Source organism: Salvelinus sp. IW2-2015, linkage group LG23 (assembly GCF_002910315.2).
Source record: "Salvelinus sp. IW2-2015 linkage group LG23, ASM291031v2, whole genome shotgun sequence".
In the NCBI taxonomy this organism is placed as follows: domain Eukaryota; kingdom Metazoa; phylum Chordata; class Actinopteri; order Salmoniformes; family Salmonidae; genus Salvelinus; species Salvelinus sp. IW2-2015.
In genome coordinates this window covers 44,812,531-44,835,079 of record NC_036863.1, presented here as the reverse complement: position 1 = coordinate 44,835,079, position 22,549 = coordinate 44,812,531, and the positions used below count along the sequence as shown (strand labels likewise).

General features: G+C 42.5%; 1 long non-coding RNA gene across 2 annotated transcripts in view; it reads right to left on the bottom strand.

The window, feature by feature from the left end:
• Nucleotides 1–22,549, bottom strand: part of LOC111950028 (uncharacterized) — a 159,330-nt gene that overhangs the window by 19,380 nt on the left and 117,401 nt on the right. The window contains exon 3 of one of the 2 annotated variants that reach the window (XR_011474001.1): nt 10,383–10,538. This is a non-coding gene — a long non-coding RNA (uncharacterized lncRNA). Of the gene's footprint in view, nt 1–8,815; nt 10,539–22,549 lie in introns of those variants that run through there. The other variant, XR_002875448.1, reaches the window with a different exon arrangement.

The window sequence follows — 22,549 nt, the reverse complement described above, 5'->3', positions numbered from 1 at the left end:
GAGACAGAAAGAGAGCAAGAGACAGAGAGGGGTAAAAGGAGGAGAAAGACAGGGAAGTGAGAAAGTCAAAGGAGAGAGAAGGGAAGAGGAAAGAGAAACAAAAAAGAGAGAGATATCTTAGTCAGTGGACATTGTTGCAGCAGCGGGGTGATCCTGCGGGCTATCGTAGCGTGTGAGACTGCTCCAGTCAGACTGCTGTCTGGACGTCTGCTGCTCAGACATGCAAGACTCCACCATGTGGAGAAAGAGAGAGAGGGCGAGAGAGAGAGAGAGAGAGAGAGAGAGAGAGATAATTTCAGAGATAGAGACAGAGAGAAAAGGAGACAGAATGAGCGAGAGAACGAGTGAGAGAGAGAGCGAGAAAAAGGGAGAAAGGATGAAGAAGTAGAGGAAGCAACAGGCAGAGTCAGAGAGTGACAATGAAAATGTGAGAGAAAAAAGAGGGATCATTCTAAAAAGAGCTTATGTGATGAGAGAGACAAGAATGAGAATCAGAGAGGAGGCACATGCCAGCGTGGAAAAACAGGAACAAGCATCGAGAGGAACAAATTGAGCAGGAGATCAATAGGCCTGTGGGACTAAGTGCTGACTGTCAAGAAAGAGAGAGAAGCGAGAGGAGCGAGAAAGAAAGAAAGAAAGAGACAGGGCCATGATGCCATGAGGCCAGCATACCTGACATCTGCCAGAGTAACAAGGTGCACATACTAAATACTTACCAAACATGCATTTACACACAGGAGCGCACACACATACAGTAGAAGCACACACACACACACACATTTGCACCGTAAACCCATTACCCTTTCTCTCCCCTTCTCCCGGTGTGTCCTAATCTTGCACATGTGAACCACTGCCTCATGTGTCCAGTGGCCCAGAGAGAAAACAAGCGGAAGCCTGCCGTGTCATCTGATCCAAGTGACAGACAGACAGACGGTGAACATGAATGTAAATAAAGCAAAGACATAATGGAATAATAGGAAAGAATGCGTCAACCAACGCCTGTTGCTAGAAGGCTAGTCCCTCTACCCTCTACCCACGCTCCTCTCCGCGGTTCACTCTGCTCTGCTGGAGCACATTAACCCATGTTCTCTTTTCTCTCTCTCTCCCTCTCTTTTTATCTGTCTGCCTATCTGGCTTTCTCTTTCTCTCTGTATCTCTTTCTTTCTCTTTCTCTCCCTCTTCTTCCGTCTCCCTTTCTCTCGTCTCGTCTCGTTTTCTTTCTCATTTCATTTCTTTCTCTTTCCCTCCTTCTCTCCCTCTAGCTGTCTCAGAATGGCAGTCTACTGAGCTAGTCTCCAGGGCAGAAGAAAGTAAACTCTGTGCCTTGCCTTCCCTCCCTGTCTGCCTGCCCACTCCTGTGCCTGCCTGTCTGTGCTCCTTGCCTGTCCGTCCTGACTACCTGCTCTCCATGCCCTCCATACCTGTCTTCCCTCCCTGCCCTACTCCTCCCTTTTAGAGACAGCATCCGACAGCAGCCACAGGACAGGGCTGGACAGAGAAATAAATATAATCCATTAATTTCCTCCCACAGCTGAAATCAGTTAGACCCAGAGGCCCGCTAACAGAGAGGGAGGAGAGACACACAGACAGAGAAAGAGAGAAGGAAGGAGAGAGCGCGGAAGAGGGACGAAGGAAGGGAATGAGAGAGGGACAGAGAACGACAATCGCTTCTCGCCTTACAATGTCCCGTTTTCATGCTCCTTTTCTGTCCAAATAAAAAAATCTGAATCCGTTTCTGGTCAGCATGTCCGGCAATCTCTCCTCTTCCATTCCCTCTTAGCGCTGTTCCTGTCTCTCGATCCCTCTCTGTGCAACTGGGTAATACAGAGTGTGTTTCATGAAGGGAGGGAGGGAACTAGAGAGAGAATAGGGAGAGCGGGAGGGAGCAAGGGAGAGAGGGAGGGAGCAAGAGAGAGAGAATAGGGAGAGAGGGAGGGAGTGAGCAAGAGCAGGCGAGGGAACGGAGTGAATGAGTTCATGCAGACTCAGAGAAAGAGAGAGAGTGAGAGAGAGAGAGAGAGGCAAAGAAAGATATAAACTATTTTATGTGATGTGCCTGTCTAAATATCTTATCAACATGAGCTTAGGACCGGTAAATGTTTTAATTTAAACAGGAGATGAAAAGAGAGAGACGGAGAGAGGAAAGAGAGAAATGCAGCGACAGGGACTGCTGAGGGACGACATGCAGAGGGCACAAATCAATGACAGCAGAATCAACGTCCACACTCCCTCTCTCTCTCACGCCTTGTACCTTGTTACTTCTCTTATTTTCCATTAAATGTAATAATATCATATCCATAAGAAAAAGCTAATAATGGAAACAGTTATAGCATCGTATAACACGATAGTGTCTAGCCTAGACATGCGGTGACAGGTGAATACTTTTTTTTCTCATCATATACTCACTTTATCTCACATTCTCTTGCAGATATATCTGCGATTCATTGGTTAGAGCCTAGCTGTGTCCACCCTTAGAGATAACCATTCCTATGTGTTTCCATGCTAAGCCAATCCTTCACTGTGTCACAGACAGACATCACATGCTCTGTGTGCTCATCATCACATCACATGCAGCTGCAGGAGTCCACAATTGGTCTTGTGCTCAAATCATCTTTGTATTGCAGAGAGAGAATCCCTGTATTTTTCTTTCTCTAACCACCCCTTATCACTGTCACCTTGAGCCACTCTCATCCATCAGCCCGCACAAGCACACACACACACACAACCAGCTAATATTAGACGCTCCACACCACAGCAGCCACAGTATATTGACAGCCATTTACTAACACCCAGAAAGGGTAACTGAGAGCGTGAGAGACAGGGGAACACGCAAACACTAACAAGCACACACACACACAATAAGAGACACACACGCACACTCACTGACAAAATATGTTGTCATATTCCCTCCTGTTTTTTGAGCACCGAGGGAGACGGTCGTAAATTGTGACAGAGTAAGTCAGCGGGGTTAATGTACATTCCTACCTCCCCTTCATTGTACACCCCCCTTCCCCTCCCCCGTCTAGGAGCCGTGAACTTTTCACCTCTCCCCTCAGTCTCCCCCTCCCCCTCCCCCAACCCTTACCCCCCCCACCTCAACCGGTGGCCTTGGGACAGAGAACAAAGAGTTCGAGCGGAAACCCTCTCTCATCGTCACACCACTCCCCACTCCACCCCGGCACACAACTTCATACCACTACCACCTCGAACCAACATGGGGCGTTCCGCTGGTTCACTTTGGCCTGGCTGCCTGCTGCCCTGGGGAATGGGAGAGAGACCATAGAGAATGATAGAGGCCTCTAGTGGCCAAAAGAGCCATTGAGGGATTCCACCATGCCTCCGCCATGTTAAAGTAGTCAAAGTAGTCAACTGGGTGGGGATTCCTATAGGTTGTAGTCTCAATGGCGCTGCCCAGGCTGTCACAAATGCTATAATGGTACAAATATATAGATGAGTCTGCTATCTATCGCTATAAAGTTATTGGGTTGGGTGGACCGGACAAGCCTAACAAGGCCAGTCCAAGCTAATGGAGTACGAAACAGAACTGTGAGATTCAGAGCTGTCCGATGGATTTTTTTTAAACGTCGGTCTGGTCTGTGGTCTGCATTCAGTTTAGCAAAACAGTATCAGACTTGGTGTCAGTGTATCACACGGTGCTTATGTTTCCACAGTGCAAGCCAATTGACTGATGGCAAGAATGTATCAAATGTGGCATCAAGCAGAGATATTGCTGAGTGAAAATGAACCCCTCACCTACTTAAAATTGCACTCCAGTATGTGTCACTGAACTCACAGTAAAGACATGTCTAGGAGAGTCACATCCCCACCCAGGAGAGAACAGAGCTATTGTTAGATAGATGACACTAACATATTACGGCATCTGAAGAGTAAACCTATAAACATCCAAAATTGGAATCCCAACAAATTTAGACTGAACTTGTTGAACCTTCCTGCATTTTGTAATAAACCTCAACTCATTATAGAAAAAAGTTGGTGTAGTGGTAGAGATTACAGAACTGAATATTGGTCGCTTTCTGCTCAACAAGGCAAATGGGAAATGGTAGGTTAAGCCTTCAGAAATGATGGTAGTGTTCATATTCATTATAAAGATGATTTAATGTACAGTTTACATTATTCAGTGAGTTGAGTGAGTTTGGAGGTCTGTCTGTGGTGCTGTGTGAGTCAGTTGATAAGAACGTTATGCTAGCAATCCCAGGATTGCACATTCAATTCACACTGGGGCCACAAGAGCTTGGGACTGTAAGGTTCTATCTGCAAAAATATGATTCTGACACAATTTACTTTAAATTTCCAGGGTTTGAATGGTGTCAGCAATTTTTTATCATGTATTATTTTGAACTTAACAACACAAATGTGGGTATTTAGAGTACTATATAGGTAGAGAACATTGAATAGAACAAGATATTTACACTGCTGTTGCTCTCCGTTTACCATATATGCATAGTCACTTTAACTATACTGTACATTCATGTACATACTACCTCAATTAGCCCGATTAACCGGTGCCCTCGCACATTGGCTACCCGGACTACCTACCATCCCCTCTTTTACGCCACTGCTACTCTCTGTTTATCATATAAGCATAGTCACTTTAACCATACCTACATGTACATACTACCTCAATTAGCCCGACTAACCGGTGCCTGTATATAGCCTCGCCACTGTTATTATTCACTGTCTTTTTACTGTCGATTTTTATTTCCTTACTTATCTACTGTTCACTTGATACCTATTTTTTACTTAAAAATTGCACTCTTGGTTAGGGCCTGTAAGTAAGAATTTCACTGTGAGGTCTACACCTGTTGTTTTTGGCGCACGTGGCGGACTTTTATTTGAATTGAAATGTTGACAAATGTTGATAGAATCTTATAGTCCCAAGCACTCTATCACATAGAGTAGGCCAGAAGGCTAAACTGAAAAACCTTAACTGCAACTTAAGCCTACATTAAACTTAAAATGTACCAAATAAAATGATGGCGGACCTGCATAAGCACTTCTGTGCAAGGGCGTTCATTTACATAGTGATTCCAAAAGAAACCAGTACTGCCACAAAAGTATACATTATGGGGACAGCTAAACAGTGCAGTCCCATTAACAACTCAATGAAAAGGCCCCCTTGAATTGAGAGGCTCCTTTTGTAGGGGGAAGCCCCTCCCCTTAAGCACATACCAAACATACAAATCAAGCCATTACAAACATCAAAGCATACATTTTCCACTCAGCCAAACATTTTAGGAATTATCTTCATTGTACCTTTGCAATCAGTTTAGCATAATTGAATATAGCACAATATATAACACATTTATATAACCCCACCACTACTGACATGGTGTCTTCCAATCCGCCCATACACATGAACGCGCAATTCTGGACAGGCACTACAAAGCCTGCACGATTGCCGTAGCTCGGGTCCTTATTCCAGCATACCCGGAAGCTACAGAGATGGAGAGAATGGAACAGAAACAAACAAAGCGCACATCCAAAACATTGATAAGTACAATAAACGTCCCTTAAATTAAACATGAAAGCGTGTGTGTGTGTATTCTTTATACCATAACAAGCTGTTACTGGAGGGAGGTAAGAATGTGTGTAATGCATGAACTGAGATCGCTAGGTTAACGTGTGAGTCGACCCACATCGCTAACGGAACTGAAAACGGAGCAGGGAGGGAGAGATTATGTGTGGGTGTGTTTTATTTTACCCAAAGGCTGCCCGCAGCCAGTGACGGACACGCTGGTGTAGTAGTATGTGTTACAGACATAAATATTAGTCACCTGTTTAGCAAGGCATATGGGAAATGATATGTTAAGAAATTGATGTTCATAGTCATCAAATATGATTTAATGTGCAGTTTACAATATTCAATTAGTCGGGTGAGTTTGTAGGTCTGTCGTGGCCCGGTGAGTCAGTTGGTAAGAACGTTATACTAGCAATCCCAAGGTTGCTTGTTCGATTCCCACTGGGACCACGAGTGCTTGGAATGTTAAGGATCTAAAATGCAAGAATATGATTCTGAGATCATTTACTTTAAAGTCCTGAACCCTCATTGGTTTGAGTGGTGTCAGCAATTTCTATCTTGTATTATTTTGATCTTAACACGAATTTACGTATTTAGAGTACTACATAAAACTACCAGAATTTTGGTAACTTTCAGGTTTTGGGGAATTTAAACAAATTAGTTATCTAGTAAAGAATATTGAACATAACAAGGCCAACTAAATTTGCATATAGAACCTTATAGTCCAAAGCTCTCTGTACTAAAAATGGATGCCCTCACTACTGTAAGTCGATTTGGATAAAAGCTTCTGCTAATCATCATTTATACATTCATATTAAGTAAGATTATATTGTTCTCTGTGGTGTACAGTAATGAAAGTTGTCTAGAGGTTTTGATCCCAGCATGCAGCAGAGTCTTTACCGCACAGCTGTGAAGCGAGGGACCATGATGTAATTTTGGTAAAGAGGTGAAGGAAGAAGTGCATCTGAACTTTGTACATAATTGGCTACAGATCGTTGTGTTCTTCCCCCAGCTGCCTGCGGCCCTACTGTTCTCTACTCTATGGTTTTCCCCTAGTGGAATCTCTTTCATTACCACGTCCCTCCCACAAGCCTCGCTGCTCACTCCCTGGCGTGTTCATACATGTGCTAGTCTTAGTCTCCTGTCGTCCTCTCTTTTACTGTACTCTTGTCTCGCGCTCTTTTTTTCCTGTTTTTAAAAGTACGATATCTCACACCCACACAAACACAACAGAATTCAAAAAAACGAGTTTGCAAATGTTAATTATTACACTGTTCTTAATTTATATGAGTTCATTTCCAAGCTGTATTGGGAATCGAGGATACATCTGTTTGTCTTTGACGGGTGTCCTTAAACTGACATAAGTCAAATTTCATGAACATATTGAGTGATTGCGCAACAGCTCAATCATAATGTCATATTGAAATGGAATTATAAATTCTGTATAGATTGACATATGATAACATTAAACCCTGATCTAACAGTGTACACAGTACATCATCTGTAAAAAATCACGGAACGAAATTTATGACTCAAAAACACATGAATACTAATACCCATGTTGACAGCAGTTTTTTATGTTTTTTTCAGCAGTTTCCAGCAGATGATTGGCGTTTCCTCAGGGAAAGCTAGGAGGCTGTACAGTTATCTCCTGTGATGTCACTCTGAACTATACAACCTACTACCTCAACCTGCGGGAACACTGCCTGCATGGGGGGGTGGGCAGAAAAAAACTTGTACCGGTACAAAAAACTTGTACCGCATTATACATTTGGGGGTGAGGGGTACAGAGGTGTAGTGGTAACGCGGGGGGGGGGGGGGGGTCCGCAGTTAGAATATGGCTGGGGTAGATGGTGTGAGGTTGAAAGACAGGGGATATGAGTACAGTTGGAGTTTGAGCTGGATATGGCTGGGAGTGTTAGCTGTGGTGAGTAGGGCAGGAGATTGGGTTTTTGAGATGAGATTTGGGATAAGGCTGTGGTGGGGGGTAGCAAAAAGGGGTAAAGTGAGGATTAGGAATATTACAGGCTTGGGAATAGGGATGGAAAATCTCATGCAGGAGCCCAATAGAGGTATGTCACTTGTACAATAAGGTTGTCCTAAGGGTGGGGCTCCACTGGATGTTATCATTTAACCTTTCACCTCAAGTACCTCTCTCCCCACCCTGCCTCTCCATAAGGTTATCACATATCGTCATGATACGGTATTCCAATACCTTTCCTACAGCCTACCTGTACTGTATACTCCTAGGTCAGAGAGGGGTGCTGTGATGGCCACACAGACACATACCTATAGACACGAGCTTGTGCGGCCAGTCACCACAAGTTCGGATCTACGGGTTTGTGGCAGCTGGCAAGTTCTCTCCGGGGACTAAACAAGATGAGGGATAGTCTTGTCTTAACTAGGAAACATGTTAATGATAACGTTATCATTTTGAATCCATTGTCGGGAGTCCTTCTGTGTCTGACAGAGAACAATAAGGAAACATAGAATACCAGAATGCCTCCTAAAGGTCATGCGTCATTTGAGAAAATGTGTCTCCTGTATAGTATATAATATAGTATACGACTGTCCCCTGTATAGTTCTATACTCTCTATATCCACTCTATCTGCTGGACATCTAAGTAGTGAAAACCCACTGAAGGACACAGTCTTCGCGCACAGAACATGGCTGTTCACGACACAAAACACAACGAAACACGACATGGCACAACGCAATAACAAAACATCACACAATAAAACACAATCAATTGTCAGTAATAAAAAAATGAAAGAATACCTCACTAACAAAAGAGCAATGCAAATTCTGTCAACATTGTTTAGGAATGTACACTTCCCCCAAACATGTAATCCCCCATGCCATCTTTGTACGTTTTAAATCATCACTGTGTGTTTATTTCATGAAAATAACTTCAAATATATGTTTTATTTATTTCCCTGAGCCTTCTTTGGCCCTTGAAATGCTCAGTCTGATCATGTGGGTGTTAGGAAACTAATGTTAAGATATTTATGTTCACAGCCCTGGTTGGCTGATAGGATGGTCTAGAGACCACCCTTTTACACAGGTGAACAGTCATTGGTCTATTATAATTAGATCACATTATGATGTCATGATCCCACCTGAACAGGTTGAATTCCAGGATTTTTTTCCCAACAAGCTCACACAAAAAGTGTATTATCATACTTTTTACAATTTCAGATTGTTATTTAGACCTCATAGTGTGGAAATCTAATCTAAAAAATACAGGAAATCACGTATTTAAATGCAATGCCCCTTTAAAATCTCATGGTAATTCCTCATTCATTTCTTGTCATTTTTTTGCACTTTGGCTTTAACAAAAAATGTACTACAGTGAAGGACAATTGTTAGAATCATTCATACACAAATTGAAATGATCCCTCAAGTCCCTTTTTTTAATCCTTATTTAACTAGGCAAGTCAAGAAATGTAGGAAAGCGCATGGAAACCTTGACTGAATACAGGTTCAGACTAATATGATTGTGGTGGTTGACAATAAGATAATGGGCCCATCCTTGAGTATATATTGAGGTATCAAACGTTTGTCCTGAAAAAATATATTGAGGCAAGATTTTATATTCTTTATCGAATGTTACCTTCAATAACAAGCCGGGGTTGATACACTGCACTACTATTCTGTTTGACAACCGAACGAGACCTTCCAAATCTGTCCGTCTGAAATGTATTATATACCACTTATCAGTTGAGAAAAGATTGGGGATCTCCTGTGATATGGCACAATGAAGTGGACAAGACACATGACTGTCATATGCGCTTGGCGTTGTATAACCCTTATGTGACTCATATACTTTTGCCTCTCAATATCAAAATATCAAAAGGGAGGAGAGAGAATAGTATGTTGGTTATTACAATGCCTTATTGCATTTTCATGTTAGCGTATATTCATTATTTTCAAGAGGTAGCCAGGAAAAATCATTTAAGTATCCGGGACGAACAATAAATATTTCATTTCAGATATGTCTGCCCATCTTCCTGATTTCTGAATTGTAATATAAAAATTGACCTATACAGACTTTGCAAATAATATCTGTTACCACTTAATAAAATGTCAGGGTGTGAGTACATTTGTTGAAGAAATACTGCAATGCAGAATTGCAACAAAAAAACGAGTTAAAATGGATTTAAATCTGGCCATAGCTCTTATATAAAGACATTTTAATAACTGCTATAGAGAAAGTCACCCCAGGGGATAGTGCAGAAGGTATAATTAAACAATGAATAAGACAACAGTCAAATGAAAGGTCACATGAATTAACAGTAAATCAATGAACTCAATGAGTTCTGCTGAGCCACCTTGTCACTCTAATCACCACAGAAACACAGCACACCTCTTGATTAAGGTGTGTAACAGAAATGATAGACCGTGTGACATTCAACTACAAATTGAAAAGGTCATTCAATTGTCATAGCGAACTGTAAATCATAACAAAACAAAACGTGGCTCTGAAAGATATTTTTGATTTGAAAATGCCATGTTTCGTTTATGCACATCACTACACTATCTTTCAGAACAATCACTGTCAAATATTTTTCACAAGCTGAGGGTGAATATACACACGAGGGAGAGATTTAATTCGCTTTATTTATGTTACCGTACTTATCTCCGAGAAATATAGGAATTCACAATCACCGTTAAAAACAATACAGGTACTATAGGGAAAGGTCAGTTGAACATGAGAGAATGAGAGGTACAGAATCATAGGTCCAGTTTCGCACTTATCACGACAAACCAAGACCAAGAGAGAAATTAATTGAGAAATTAATAGAAAAATACAGAAATACGAAAAGAGAAATGCCAACGTACTGGTGTGGTAGTGGGTAGCCAATGGTGTGGGCTGGAGCCAACATGGTGTGGGAACCAAAGGGCTGGTCAGTCCTCGTCTCCTCGTCTGGCATCAAAATGGAGTCAGGCTTGGTGGACAGAGTAGGCCGGCTCTTTCAGTGAAAATACAGCAGGGACCTGGGACAACACACACATAAATTGTTACAACCACATTGTGAACAGAGCAAAGAGTCTGTCTGACACCCTTAAACCAGACACACACACACACACATTCACACACCCAGACACACACGCACATACAACACACAGTCACAAACACATCCCAACGTCAGTATACCCAAAAAAGAGTTCAGAAACTACTAGCGAAAAAAGCCCAATAATAGCAGCATTGTTTTAACAAGAGAATATCGGCAAATCACCGGCTGAAATTGAAGCAAAGATACTGTCCCCCTCTTTCTTTCTTCCTTCTTTCACCCTCCTGTCCTGCTGTCCTATCCTCAATAACAGGGGTACAAAACCCAAACCCCCAAGATGGAGTTTGAAAAAATCTACGGCGAGCTAGAGACGGCGTAAGGTTGAATGCAGACGGTGAGATGTGGTCGAGGAGGAGCTGTTGTAGCTGCTCAGGGCTGGCTACAGAGAAAGTGGAATTTGTGACCATGCAAAGGAAAGGGTGGTGTTGTCTTTTTTTTTTGGCGCTGCTTCATTCTGCCTGTTTTTTTTTTTATCCCAGCAGGGTCCTTGGCTGCGGTTCTGACTCTCCTTAGCTGTGCCAAAACGTTGGACGTTTCCTTTTGTTTTAAACTCCCCTGAATTGAATCGAACAAGGGGATGACAAAAAGATATCGCCTCGAACAGGCAGGGGAAAAATGTACCCAGAAATGTTCAAAGCAGAGCGAAAGTTAGAGAGGAAAAGAGGGGGGAAAGAAAGAGAGACGGAGAGAGAGAAAAAGCGAGTGTGAGAAAGTACAAGATAAAAAAATAATAGAAGCTTAACAGAAGATTGAGGAGAGAAAAAAAAAGAAATTTCGAAGGAAAGGTGAATACTGAAAAGGACTGCTTTTCACACCGGACTTTTCTCTGCAAACATGTCTCCCATCTCTCCCCAAATGCGAGCGAGCCAGCTGCCTAGTGAGTCTTCTCACCTCTCCTCCGCCCTCTCCATAACAGAGCAGCCCTCGCCTCAGCCCCAGCCTTTCCAATCTACGCCACGTAGTGAAAGACATAGAGAGAGAGAGAGAGAGAGAGAGAGAGAAAGCGGCCACTTTTCTCTCTCCTTTCCAAAATGGCTGAGGGCCGGGGCCGGACAGAGACAGAGGGAGAGCTACAGCTAGCGGAGAGGGAGAGTAGCGCTTGTCACGAGAGGGCTGTCTCACCCCGCCTCACCCCTTCTCACCCTGCTGCAACAGAGCAACTCTCTCTCTTAGTCTCCTTCCTCTCACACACCCTTTGTCCCATTCACTCACTGTCAGGCCAGAGCAATGGCGCACAGTTGTGTCGTCACCCCGTAGGAAGAAGCCTTGGTCAGCCTGGACCAGCCTGCCATGCAGGGAGGATGCTGCAAGTAGTGCCATTAGTGCCTGGCTGTATGATGATGCTCGAGTCTGGCAAAATATTATCTGCCGATCTGGTACGCGGTCTGGCAGTTCCATCTAGCTAATCTCCTCCTGATGCAGTGATATGTATTTTCTGGCTGGCTGGTTTTGTGTCTCTCTGTCTGAATGTATGACCCATATCTTTAACCTTTTCAATATTATTCAGGATATGAAAATCACAGAGATTCTGGATCCAGAGGGAGTCATTTCAGTGTCGCACGTGCTAACACCTAATTCCTTCCCGATGTTTAGCGGGGATATATTTACCAAGCTGATGAAATTTCGGCTGATACACATTTTCAAAACACAACATTGATACAAAAATTTAAAAAAAAAATGGTATTAGTAATATTTTTGCGTTCTCTGTTTTGGTTTGGCAGTAAATTTTTAGCTGCATGAAAACATGAAAATTGCAGACTAGTAGGCTAGGTTATTGTTCATCCACATTTTGGACATCTATCAATTATAAATGGTCCGGCATTTTAAATGACTACCTCAAGACCTTAAAAATCCCATCTGTGTACTGCTGTCAGCCAACCCATTTCAGTCTATTGGAAGGTATCTTTATATGTCTGAATGTAGTAACAAAAATGTTCTGCCAAAGACCCTTGCCTTGACAACTATTTTGTATTGATGGAATTTTTCCAAATTAATTATGCTCCAGTCCTTACAATGAATAGGCCTGAATTTAAATTATATTTTATGACAAAATGTATGTACCCTACCATACACAAACATTATTTTGAACAGTACGCATGTGGCCTGGTCTAAAATAATAACATTGAAATGAATAGGAAAATAAAATGTATTTTTGTACATACCCCCCCCCCCCCTCTTCCATCCCACCAACACGTGAAATAACCTATTATAAAGTAGTGTCAGGGAGAAGCTGTGTAAATAATAATGGGAACTCTCTCTTTTCTGCCTGAGTCTGCTGTCTGAGCCCTGCCAAGGGTCTGCTGTCTCCTCTCTTCCACAGCCACAGTCTCAGCCTCAGCCTCACACAGCCACCACTTGAATCTCAATGAACACATTTGACTTTCAGGACACACATTGCCAAGTCCCCTGGCTGGCTGTCGCAGTGCCTAGACTAAGTCCCAAATGGTACCCCATCCCCCAAAGGGCCCTGGTCAACAGTAGTGCACTATATAGGGTGACATTTGGGAAGCCTAATCTACATGGAGAACTAAGGCCCTCTCTGGAGCAGCCGGGGGAACAAAGAGGGAGGCAGACGAAGCAGACATGGGCACAACCCCAGACTAAGGCCCCATACAGCACCCCCTAGAACGTGCCAGAATCCCCAGAGGACAAAGGCCAACACCCTTCTGGGGAGAGGGGTGAGGAAGCAAGGGAGAGAGGGTAACAGACAGACATGGTAGGCATAACCCCATACACCACTGAACCCCAAGAACCCCTGAGAACCACCCAGAACTCACAACGAACAAAGACTAACACCCACCAGGACCCAGCCAAAGTCAATCAGTAAGGGAGAGAATGAGAGAGAAGTAGAAAAGAGGGGTCAGAGACCCAAAATATCATAATCACTAGGAGCAATGAGTAATATACTGTAATATATTATCATATATTGTGCAATATATGAAATACCAGTGCTAACATGAGAATGTAAAAATTGGGCAGCAGTAGTCCAAAATCCTTTACAACTTATGCTAACTGTCAATGGGAAACCAGAGTGACTTACAGGAGCAATTAAGGTTAAGGGCCTTGCTCAAGAGCACATCAACATATTCTTCACCCAGTCAGCTCGGTGATTCGAACCAGTGACCATTTGGTTACTGGCCCAATGCTTTTAACTACTACACAGATATAATGTAAGAGCAGATAATGTACAGTGTAATGTGGAGCAATTATGCTGTTTCTTTAAAGCAGTCTTGCGTTCCTCTTACAGTCTTGTGTCCCAACTGGCATCCTATTCCCTATATAGTGCACCACTTAGGACTGATGAGTGCAGAGAGGTTTATCTTTGTTTTCCAACATGTCTCTCTGGGCTCTGAACTCTTTGTTCTTTCCGGTAACTGATGAATCATGTCCACCGAGGCCCAGAGAGTGAACACACTGGTTACAACCACATAATAGAAAACAACCGCGTCACAAAGACAGGCAGACGCACAAAGACTAACGAACCATCACTCAACCAGGGAGAGGACGGTAATAAATAAAATAAAATATATATATATATATATATATATATATATATATATATATATATATATATATATATATATATATATTAGTTAACGATATAACCACAACATCCAGAGATTTCAGAAGTGAGAAAAAAATAAAACATTGTGAACCTATGACCAAAAAGTTAAGAATAGCTGGTCATGAGATGGCAAAGCTGTTAACTAGCTAGCTGCCTACTTAACAACCAAATGACACGCAACATCTGTTTGTAGCGAAGCCAACATCCAGTCCTAGAAATCATGCTTGATTCTCTAACTCTTGTTCTGTTTCTTTCTTTTACCCCTCCCTCATGCCCTCTCTAGCTTCTTCCGTTGCTTGCCATATTATCCAAAACTCTAGCACTCTTAACAGAAAAGTGATGAGAGAAGACAGACAGACAGACAGACAAAGGAGGAGAGGACAGTAGAAAGTCAGTAAAGGGATAACACAGCTGCTCAACAACTTTGTTCCCTAATAGCCTCATCTCATCTTCTCTCTCTTTGCATGGTGATCTCATCTACTGCCTCTCCTACAGACAGACACTCTTGGAGCATTGTTGCCTGTAGCTGAGAGACCGTCTTGGAGCACTGTACACGATGTAGCGAAGACTGGGTTGATTTAATCTTGGGAGTACTACAAGGATAACGTTGCGTCTCCTTTAAGTTGGTGGCAGCTCAGTTGTCAATAGTTTTAGTGTTTCAAAGCACTTCATTTTAATAGTGTACTGCCTGTGGCTATGACTGGAGACTGGAAAAGAGAAGTCAACCTACTAAATGACCTGACTGTTTCAGTTTAGACCAAATTAAAGATGTGAAGGCTTATGTGTTTGATACGGACCTTTAAACCTGTTAAACTCCGAACGGTTGTTTTGGGCCCTGTATTGGGCCCAGCAAGTTTTGGGAGGTACATCCTAAAATAATGTTGGGTCAGAAAATAGAAAGTGATATACACTGAACAAAAATAAAAATGCAACATGCAACAATTTCAAAGGTTTTACTGAGTTACAGTTCATATAAGGAAATCAGTCAATTGAAATAAGTTCATTAGGCCCTGATCTATGGATTTCACATGACTGGGAATACAGATATGCATCTGTTGGTCACAGATACACTACATGATTAAAGTATGTGAACACCTGCTCATTGAACATCTCATTCCAAAATCATGGGCATTAATATGGAGTTGGTCCCCCCCTTTCCTGCTATAACAGCCTCCACTCTTCTGGGAAGGCTTTCCACTAGTTGGAACATTTCTCCGGGGAATTGCTTTCATTCAGCCACAAGTGCATTAGTTAGGTCGGGCACTGATGTTGGGCGATTAGGCCTGGCTCGCAGTTGCCGTTCCAATTCATCTCAAAGGTATTTGATGGGGTTGAGGTCAGGGCTCTGTGCCGGCCAGTCATGTTCTTCCACACCAATCTCAACAAACCATTTCTGTATGGACCTCGCTTTGTGCACGGGGGTATTGTCATGCTGAAACAGGCAAGGGCCTTCCCCAAACTGTTGCTACAAAGTTGGAAGCACAGACTCATCTAGAATGTCATTGTATGCTGTAGCGTTAATATTTCCCTTTAATGGAACTAAAGGGCCTAACCCAAACCATGAAAACAGCCCCAGACCATTATTCCTCCTCCACCAAACTTTACAGTTGGCACTATGCATTTGGGCAGGTAGAGTTCTCCTGGCATTCGCCAAACCCAGATTCTTCCTTCAGACTGCCAGATGGGGAAGCTTGATTCATCACTTCAGAGAACGCATTTCCACTGCACCAATTTGTAAGTCGCTCTGGATAAGAGCGTCTGCTAAATGACTTAAATGTAATGTAATGCTCCAGAGTCCAATGGCAGCAAGCTTTACACCGCTCCAGCCGACACTTGGCATTGCGCATGTTGATCTTAGACTTGTGTGCGGCCATGGACCATGGAAACCCATTTCATGAAGCTCCCGACGGACAGTTTAGAACTCTGTAGTGAGTGTTGCAACCGAGGACAGAATATTTTAGCACTTGGCTGTTCCGTTCAGTGAATTTGTGTGGCCTACCACTTCTCGGCTGAGCCGTCGTTGCTCCTAGACGTTTCCACTTCAAAATAACAGCACTTACAGTTGACCGGGGCAGCTCTAGCAGGGCAAAAATTTGACAAACTGATTTGTTGGAAAGGTGGCATCCTATGAAGGTGCCACATTGAAAGCCACTGAGCTCTTCAATAAGGCCATTCTACTGCCAATGTTTGTCTATGGAGATTGCATGGCTGTGTGCTTGATTTTATACACCTGTCAGCAACGAGTGTGTTTGAAATAGCCGAATCCACTAATTTGAAGTGGTATCCATATACTTTTGTATATACAGTGTACTTTAAAAAAAAGTAGGGGCGTCGATCAGAAAACCAGTCAGTATCTGGTGTGATCACTTTTTGCCTCATGCACCGCAACATCTTCTTCGCATAGAGTTGATCAGGCTGTTGTTTGTGGAATGTTAGTGGATATTGTCAGGAACTGGAACACGCTGTCGTACATGTCGATCCAGAGCATCCCAAACATGCTCAATGGGGGACATGTCTGGTGAGTATGCAGGCCATGGAAGAACTGGGACATTTTCATCTTTCAGGAATTGTGTACAGATCCTTACAACATGGGGCTGTGCATTATCATGCTGAAACATGAGGTGATGGAGGAATGGCACGACATTGGGCCTCAGGCTCTCGTCATGGTATCTCTGTGCATTGAAATTGCCATCGATAAAATGCAATTGTGTTTGAAGTCTGTAGCTTATGCCTGCCCATACCATAACCCCACCGCCACCATGGGGTACTCTGTTCACAACGTTGACATCAGCAAACCGCTCGCCCACACGACGCCATACACAACCCTGTCTGACATCTGCCCGGGATAGTTAAAACAGTGATTCATCCGTGAAGAGCACACTTCTCCTGCATGCCAGTGGCCATCGAAGGTGAGCATGTGCCCACTGAAGTATGTTACGACGCCAGACTGCGGTCAGGTCAAGTCACTGGTGAGGACGAAGAAAATGCTGATGAGCTTCCCTGAGATGGTTTCTGACAGTTTGTGCAGAAATTCTTCGGTTGTGCAAACCCACAGTTTCATCAGCTGCACGGGTGGCTCATCTCAGATGATCCTGCACGTGAAGAAGCCGGATGTGGAGGTCCTGAGCTGACGTGGTTACACATGGTCTGCAGTTGTGAGGCCGGATGGACGTTCTACCAGATTATTTTTGATGCCCGGGAAGCTGGTGTTTGGAGGATATATTGGCACTCGAAATACCGGCTTCGAGGGCTTTATCACTTTTATACAACGGTTATCAACATATTCAAATAGTGATTGACATATTTTCATAAAAGTTATTTTTATTAATTTATTCGTACTATTTCATCCTTCCAGAAGATATAGTCCCGACACAAATCTAGAGTTGCTACCAAGCCGGCTGGTCATTCAGTCTTTTTGTTCTGTATCTATGGACGCGACCAGTTGTGGAAGAGGTACACAATTGTCATACTTGAGTAAAAGTAAAGATACCTTAATAGAAAATGACTGAGGTAAAAGTGAAAGTCACCCAGTAACATACTACTTCAGTAAAAGTCTAAAAGTATTTGGTTTTAAATATACTTAAATATTAAAAGTACATGTAATTGCTAAAATATACTTAAGTATTGAAAGTAAAAGTATAAATCATTTAAAATTCCCTATATTAAGCAAACCAGACTGCACCATTTTCTTGTTTTTTTATTTATGGATTGCCGGGTGCACACTCCAACACTCAGACATAATTTACAAACTAAACATTTGTGTTTAGTGAGTCCGCCAGCTCAGAGGCAATAGGGATGACCAGGGATGTTCTCTTGATAAGTGCATGAATTTGAAAATGTGCATGTCCTGCAAGCCATTCAAAATGTAACGAGTACTTTTAGGTGTCAGGAAAAATTTATTGAGTAAAAAGTTATTTATTTAGGAATGTACTGAAGTAAAAGTAGTCAAAAATATAAATAGTAAAGTACAGATACCCCCAAAAAACTACTTAAATAGTACTTTAAAGTATTTTTACCTAGGTGCTTTATACCACTGGACGCAACCCAGTCATTCTGTCTAAATGCTCCAACTACGGCTAACTTACAGTCACGTCAAAAAGTGCAGCCAAGAATAACAGCAAGGTAGCTGCATTTGCATTTGTTTATGCTGTTTTCTAGTGACATTTATTTTGATACATCCATGACAATGAGCTAATGAGGCTCGATTTCACCTGGCATGTAAAATGTGCTCACTCGTCAGGACACTGTTGTTTAGAGGAGCTAGCCATCAACACAGCTAACACAATCACTTCAAACTGTAGCTGGAAAGACTGCAAACTATCCATAAAAATTATGCCAGCTGATTCATGATTTCGACTGGCTGAGAAACGCAGCCTGCCAGCCTGCTTGTCTCGTCCTGACTCCAGACACATTCATTACTATGGGACAGCTGGAGATCGAATTTCAATATTGAAACAATGTTGTAAATGTTGGAGAGACAGACAACAAGGTTTATACAAATCTCAGCTGTTGAAAACTAAATGTTAGTCTAAAAGAAATGTGAGATAATGTCTTGATGCTTTTTATAGTGGAGCTTAAGTTTATAAAGTGCCTGGCTGCGCTGATGAGACAGTGGATTGCGCAGTCAGATGGAACAGAGTTAAACAGACATTTTAACGTCATAGATTTAGCCAGTGGCAACGTAAGAATAGACACCGTCTGGAATGTGTTTTTAACCAATCAGCATTCAGGACTAGACCCACCCGTTGTATAAAAAATGACTTTGAAGGCGGCTTATGGTAGAGAAATTAACATTCAATTATCTGACGACAGCTCTGTTGGACATTCCTGCAGTCAGCATGCCAATTGCACAAAACCTTAAAACTTGTGACATCTGTGGCATTGTATTGTGTGACAAAAATGTGCACCTGTGTAATGATCATGCTGTTTAATCAGCTTCTTGTTATGTCACACCTGTCAGGTGGATGGATTCTCTTGGCAAAGGAGAAATGCTCATTAACAGGGATGTAAACAAATGTGTGCACACAACTTGAGATAAATAAGCTCTTTGTGCGTATGAACCACTTCTGGGATCTTTTATTTCAGCTCATGAAACATGGGACCAACAATTCACATGTTGTGTTTATATGTTTAGTCAGTGAATCATTTGAAAGCTATAGCCCTTGTCTTTTTGGAAATGTCAATACGAATCTTCTGTAGTAGTCACATTGAGCCAGGGGTGAGAGAGGAAGAGAGGGAGAGCTAAAGTTTGTAAGAAAGGGGGACCTAATTACTATATTCATCTGTTTGTAATTTCTATTCATCTACAGGAACTGGTGCCTCGGTGTTAATCACCCTGAAAACAATGCTGCTGCTGCGGCCAAGAGTACAGCAATATTAACACATCATATCTCACATGACAGGCAGACAGACAGGGAGAGGAGGGAGAGAGGCAGAGAGAGAGAGGGGAGATAGTGAATGAGAGAAGAGAGAAAGAGAAGGAGCGTGTGTGATTAGAGACAGAGAGAGAGAGAGAGAGAGAGAGAGAGACGGACATATGGAGAGCAAGAGAGAGTGTGAGAGAAAGATAGATACAGAGGGAGAGAAGAAGATAGAGATAGCCTGCCTGTGAAACTGTGAGGGAGTGCCAAGCCCTGATGAAGAAATGCAGGGATTTGCAGTGAAATTAAACTGACTAATGCCATTAATCTACCCAATTGAGTAGCTCCACTTTGGGAGAGGGGGCGAGGGAGAGGTAAGGGAGAGGGAAAGGGGGAAGGGAGAGGGAGAGGGGGAGGATGATAGGAAGGAACAGAAAAGGGATGGAGGAGGTGGGGATCCCTGGGACTTGCAGAGAATTGCATTTCTCTTTCATGGGATGCCAGTTTGTTATATGACAGTGATCTGTAGGCAAGATGGAGGAGAATGGAGGATAAGTACCTGGAGACTAATAGTAAACATGAAACACACCAAAAATATCAAGAGAATAACAACATTTAAAATAGTATATTATTAGCAGTTAAAAAATGTAGCCTAACATTTAAAATGTTACATGTGCTGCGGATTTACAGTGTTGTGACAATGTACACATATTAGAATGTACGATTGACGGGGTGGAAATAAATAGGCAGATAAACACTGGTTATATTTACATTGGTGTTTCTGACCCAATGGTTGACCTTTTCTTGTGGCAGCAGGTCAGAAATGTTGCTGCTGGGATTGCACACTGCGGTATTTTGCCTAACAGATACGGGACTTTGTCAAAATTTGATTTGAGTTCAAATTCATTGTGGGTTTGTGTAATTTGAGGGAAATATATGTCTCTTACAGTATATGGTCATACATTTGGCAGGAGGTTAGAATGTGCATGTCGGTTTCCATTGAATTTTGTGGGCAGTGGACACATATCTTGTCTTCTCTTGAGAGCCAGGTATGCCTATGGCGACCTCTCTAAATAGCAAGGCTATGCTCACTGAGTTTGTACATAGTCAAGGCTTTTCTTAGTTTTGGGTCAAAACAAGGGCCTTCTTTTGTAGGCCCTTGTTGGTTGGGAACAGAAGCACCAGATCATCTGCAAACAGTAGACATTTAATGTCAGTCTGGTAGGGTCAGGCCGGTTTCTGCAGACTGTTCTGTTCATTGATATAAATGTTTTAAGAGGGTGGGGCTCAAGCTGAATCCATGTCTCAACCCCCGGTCCGAGGAAAGACATCTCTGTGTTTATTGCCAATTTTGACCGCACACTTATTGTTTGTGTACATTGATTTTATAATATCATAGGTTTTCCCCCCAACACCGCTTTCCATCAGTTAATATAGCAGGCCATCATGCCAAATTGATTCAACAGCTTTTTTTTTTTATCAACAAAGCATGAGAAGCTCATTTGACATTTGCTCAGGACATTGTTTTCATTGTGGAAATGTTGGAGTCTGTTGATGATACTGCAGAGTTACTGTGCACAGATTCCTTGGTAATTATTGGGGTGAAATTTGTGTCCACTTTTGTGGTTTGAGGGGATCAGAACTTGGTTCCAAATATTGGGGAAGATTCCAGCACTGAGGATAATATAGAAGTTTGTGGTCTGTATATTTTATCATTTCATTTTGGGAACCATCAACACCACAGGCCTTTTGAGGTTGGAGGGCTTATATTTTGTCCTGTTTTCCTTCTATTTGATTTTGAATGTTAAGACCCATTTATGTTTGTTTTTTTTTATATTAAAAAAAATATTTGATGAAACATTGAATTTGGCCTTACTGCTATTAGTTGATATAAACACTTTTTCCATATATTGTTACATTACAGCCTTATTCTGAAATTGATTTAAAAAAAAGAATCCTCAGCAATGTACATACAATACCCCATTATAGCAAGTGTAATTATTTACATAAGAATTCAGACCTTTGAGACGCAATGAGACTCGAAATTTAGCTCAGGTGCATTCTGTTTCCATTGTACATCCTTGATATATGCAATTGATTGGACATGATTTGGAAAGGCACACACCTGTCTATATAAGGTCCCACAGTTGACAGTGGATGTCAGAGCAAAAACCAGGCTATGAGGTTGAAGGAATTGTCCGTAGAGCTCCAAGACAGGATTGTGTCGAGGCACAGATCTGGGGAAGGGTACCAAAACATTTCTGCAGCATTGAAGGTCCCCAAGAACACAGTGGCCGCCATCATTCTTAAATGGAAAAAGTTTGGAACCATCTAGACTCTTCCCCTTCCCCGGCTAAACTGAGCAATCGGGGGATAAGGGCCTTGGTCAGGGAGGTGACCAAGAACCTGATGGTCACTTTGACAGAGGTCTAGAGTTCCTCTGTGGAGATGGGAGAAACTTCCAGAAGGACAACCATCTCTCCAGCACACCACCAATCAGGCCTCTATTTCAGATTGGCCAGACGGAAGTCACTCCTCAGTAAAAGGCACATGACAGCCCACTTGGAGTTTGCCAAAAAGGCACTTTAAGACTCTCAGACCATGAGAAAGAAGACTCTCTGGTCTGATGAAACCAAGATTAAACTCTTTGGCCTGAATGCCAAGCGTCACGTCTGGAGGAAACCTGGCACCATCCCTATGCTGAAGCATGGCGGTGGCAGCATCATGCTGTGGGGATATTTTTCAGCGGCAGGGACTGGGAGACTGGTGAGGATCGAGGCAAAGATGAACGGAGCAAAGTACAGAGAGATCCTGCCTGACGAAGGCCATGCAGCCGAAACGCGTCGGATTTTTAAAACTTTGTTTCTATTGAACATGCCATACTAATAAAGGCATTTTACTTAATTATATGAAGAGAGCCGTGGTAATCCTTTCTTTTTGATGACCAATTTACCCCTTTTACCAAAGAGCACCTTCTGTCAAAATTTACTATTGTGTACCTTAGTAGCG